This window comes from Cyanistes caeruleus, chromosome 3, assembly GCF_971803275.1.
Source record: "Cyanistes caeruleus chromosome 3, bCyaCae1.hap1.1, whole genome shotgun sequence".
NCBI classification, from domain to species: domain Eukaryota; kingdom Metazoa; phylum Chordata; class Aves; order Passeriformes; family Paridae; genus Cyanistes; species Cyanistes caeruleus.
Genome location: NC_141703.1, coordinates 21,649,541 through 21,653,594, shown reverse-complemented (window position 1 = coordinate 21,653,594; position 4,054 = coordinate 21,649,541). Strand labels below are relative to the sequence as shown.

Genomic DNA, 4,054 nt, shown 5'->3' with positions numbered 1-4,054 from the left:
CAAAGCAAAAGCAAGAACAGAGTCCTCTGTAAAGGCACAATACATATCTATGATATTACATAAACAAATGATGAAAAGCAGATAGCATTAATAAATGGTGCTGATTGATAGCTCTATGCATTTCAAATAACCAAATGAAGGTCTCTGTGTTTTACGATAAGTCTGCAGGGTATGGAAATAGGTGTGGTAATTTTTTTCCCCACTGTTAAATTTCTGTTTTTCCCAGGACAGTAAAAAAACCATCTCTACTGTAGATAAAATATGAGATTATGTGGAAGAAAATTACAGTGGATTTAGAATTCAATATTCAGCTTTTAAGTTTACTTTATTGCACAAACCATACACATTTTGACTTGACTAATTAAAGAAAAAAAAGAAATTCCAGAAGGGATACTTTTCTTATTTTAGGTAGCAAATATTAAATATTTGAATGCACAAGTAAAATTGCAATAAAAGCAATAACAAAAAAAGTCAATTTGCAAGTATTTTTTTCCATGTAAGTACTTGGAATTGTGCATAATTTGTGAATATATTTTATTCTGGCAGATTCAAAAACTAATTATAAGTTTCTAAAACCTTAGGTTTGTGAATTTCAGTTTTCTATCTGTAAAATATACTGTGTTTAGTGCTGTCTAAATGCCCTTGCATCCTCTAGAAATTATTTACTCATTTCCTGCTGTGAGATATGGTTAGGAGGAGGGCAAAACAGGCTCAAAACTTTAAAGGATATAAAGAAAACTTTACTAACAGAATTAAAAGAAAAACTATAAAAAAATCAGAATAAACCTTCAGAACACTTCTCCTCCCCCTTCTCTTCTTTCTCACTGACAATGTAAAGAGACAAAACCTGGGACTTTCAGTCAGTTTATCACCTCTAGAATAGTCTTTCTTCAGTTCTCTTAGGGAGAGGAGTCTCTCTTGCCATGCCATGGAGACTTCTTCACCAGAAACAGTTCTCTTGTGGCTTCAATCGTCATATCGAATCAGCTGCACAGGAAAGAAAAATCTGTTTGCAGTGTGAAAGTCCCTCCCATGCCTTGCAGCTTTCCCAAAGCTGCTTTCATGGGCCAGGTCAGCTTACGGGGTACTATCTTAAGGATGAGTTGTTCTAGCATAAAGCAAAAGTTCTTTTCATTCATCTCTGGCAATAGAGATTTTCTTTTTCTATTCCTGGTTTCTCATCTCTCTCCATTCAAGATTCTCATCAGATCACAGCTGCTGCATCATCTGCTTACTTCAACAGTGGTGCCTCTGCTCGTGGCTGTGGTTAGAATGCTACATACCTCCCATGCAATCCATGAATTACAGGGAAAAAACAACATCTGATATATCAAATATACCTTCACCGTACCCTCACAAAAAGAATTTCAGCCCAAGACTAAGGCATCCCCTCAATCCCCTCCCATCTAGAATTTGACAACTTCTTTACTGACCTCAGTGTCCCATGTTATTTTCCTTACTTCTGTTCACCCTTTCCTCTTCCTGATTCAGGAAAGAATTGGTGTTTGTGGATTCATTTGCTCTCAAGCTTTATCAATTGAAACAGCTTTTATAGTTCTGAAGTGTTGAAGGGTTGATCTCGTCCAGGCTCTGCAACCAAGGACAGCTGTGCCTTTTGCTGCTGATCATGTGGTCCCCACCAGCACCATGAGAGTTGCGCAGGCTATTGGCATCACCCCGTGCCTTTCCTTCATGTGGGGCACTGGAAAAAGGAAAAAACTGTTACTGCTGCTGCTTTTGTCTTTCTCTCTGCAGTGTGGCTGGTTGAAAGTGGCTAAGCAAACAAGTTCATTGTGAGCCATGCCAAAATAGCTGCAGCTGTGTTGCACCGCTCCAGTTGTGCAGAGCCACGCTGGTTGCACCCACCTTGGCCATGCAGTCCTGACCATGTTGCCACTCCTGGTCTGGGATGGCAGAACCACGCAGCCACTCCTGGCTCTGGCCACTCCTGGCCTTGGGGCCACCCCCCGTGCTGACTGCAGGCCCACTCCTGCAGTCCCAGCCAAATAGTTGCTCCCAGCACCAGAATAGTCCCCAGCCGGCATGGCCTGGTGGCACTGCCGGAAGGAGGCCTGAGGGGGTCTCCTCTGGGAAGGAGCCTGGCCCTGCTGGGAAGGGGCCCCAGCTGCCCCGCTGGGACAGCGCCTGGCAGGCTCCCAGGGAGGGGCTCGGAAGCCCATTCACTGTTACCGCAAGTGCTGTAATGAGATCCCAGAGAGCGACCTGAGTTTTTGAGCCCAGAGCTCAGAGATGAGAAAATGGTGATGGTTTAAGATGAAGAGATTGGTTCTCATTTGGCAATCCAACAACTGGTTTATTGAGCACAGATTTGAATAGGTTCAGGGGTGAGAACAAGAACTAGTCCAAGGGCTCAGGGTTAAATGAGGGGCAAAAGGGGTGGATCTCAGGGTCGATCCTTGTCTCCAACAGCGACAAGGGAAAGTGGTGCAGGGGTGTGGCCAAAGACCGAGAGAATCAATGGGATAACCGGGGTGGAACAATGCAGCAAAACAGAGCCAATAGGGGTTAAAGGAAGGAAGAACATTCTAGGAAGTATACATTAATGGCAAATGGGGGCTGAACAAGGGTGACACCAATTTCCACAAACCAACAGAGTACTAGAACCCAAAAGACACCAACATGTAGCTGCAAAAGCCTGTGGGAACAAGGTTTTCCTCACCCTAATCTAGAGGGGGGTCTCCCCTCTCCCCTGCCGCCCCCTCCAGGGTTGAGGCATGCTGGGAACAGGCCTCTGGGCCTCCACAGCTCACCACCATAGAGGGCAGGAATCTCAGCCGAGCCACAGGCCGAGCTGACCCGGGGGCTCGTGCCCGGCCAGTTCCCTGTTTCCAGGCCAGAAGCCAAGAGAGGTTTTTCCAGGCTTTGTTCATTTTTAAATGTGCTTTTTCACAGAGTCATAGTCAACTCTTTTAAGTGTTTTAACCAGGTATCAATCTTCAAGACTAGCCAGCTTGATTGGCTCTTCAAAACTAGGCTCCTGAGTGGCTCCACCAGGCCCCCCAGGGAACCCAAATTCGATAAGCCACAACACTGGTGTACTGCTCTGAGTCTTCCTACTACTGTAGCTACATCATATTTTGCATGCACCTGAAAATACTGATTTTCAATATTTCAGTCACTTTGTCAACAGAGAAATTTAGAGCTTGGAAGGCACCAAAAGAAACAAGTAAATGAATATATTTAGAGAACATAATCTTCTTTGTTTACATCATATATAGCAGTCTCACTTGTATCTTATAGATGCTGGTGGTATGGCAAAGCTTCAAATAATTTTCTTACATGAAAGTGGACATTAAAATGTCACCAGTCTTCAATCAGGTGAAATACTGAAGACCTTTTCGTTGCTCATATATTCAAATAACTGTACAATTTAATTCCCTTGTGGAGGTGTTGGGTTTTTGTTCATTGGTTTGTTTTTGTTTTTTTGTTTTTTTTTCTTTTTTGGTACTTTAAGGAAATTATTTCAAAACAATGAAATAATAAAATAGATATACTTTTTCTCTGGAGTCTTCAGATTTGTTTATTTAAAAGTATATATATATATATATATATATATATATGTATATATATGCTATGAGGATATGGACACTATTTTAAGAAGACTCAAGAGAAATATTTAAAACCTCATGTGACCACGAGTCGTACTGTCTGGACAATTAAAAATGGATACATTTATATTTTGAACTCAATTTTGCTTTCATTATTTCCATATTGACATTCTTGGACTACAACACTTATTCTGTATGGATAATTTTTAAAAAAAATCAGCTTAAAATAAATGTAAGACATTGATAAACAGATACAACGGACACCATCTGAAACAAGCATCACCCATAAGAAGCTGTCAGACAGAGTATATCCATTGGAAAGTAATATCATAAAAATCCTCAACATTTTTATCACAAAACAATTGAGATTTTGCATGCATCATCCTTGGTATTCCATCACCTGGAATAAAGCCAGTAGAAAAATCCATGGTCCTGGAAACCTTCAATGTATTTTCCCTCACTAGAGACAGTAGCTAGCAGTGATT

General features: G+C 41.4%; 1 long non-coding RNA gene across 2 annotated transcripts; it reads right to left on the bottom strand.

Annotated features, from left to right (window-relative positions):
- Window positions 1–718: 718 nt before the first annotated feature.
- Window positions 719–3,094, bottom strand: LOC147654002 (uncharacterized). Of its 2 annotated transcripts, XR_015284235.1 has the most exons (3): window positions 2,681–3,094; window positions 1,434–1,702; window positions 719–987 (listed from the first exon to the last, which is right to left on the bottom strand). It is a non-coding gene; the product is annotated as an uncharacterized LOC147654002 (long non-coding RNA). The 2 variants fall into 2 exon arrangements; XR_015284234.1 differs by having other exon boundaries at window positions 1,434–3,094.
- Window positions 3,095–4,054: the final 960 nt, after the last annotated feature.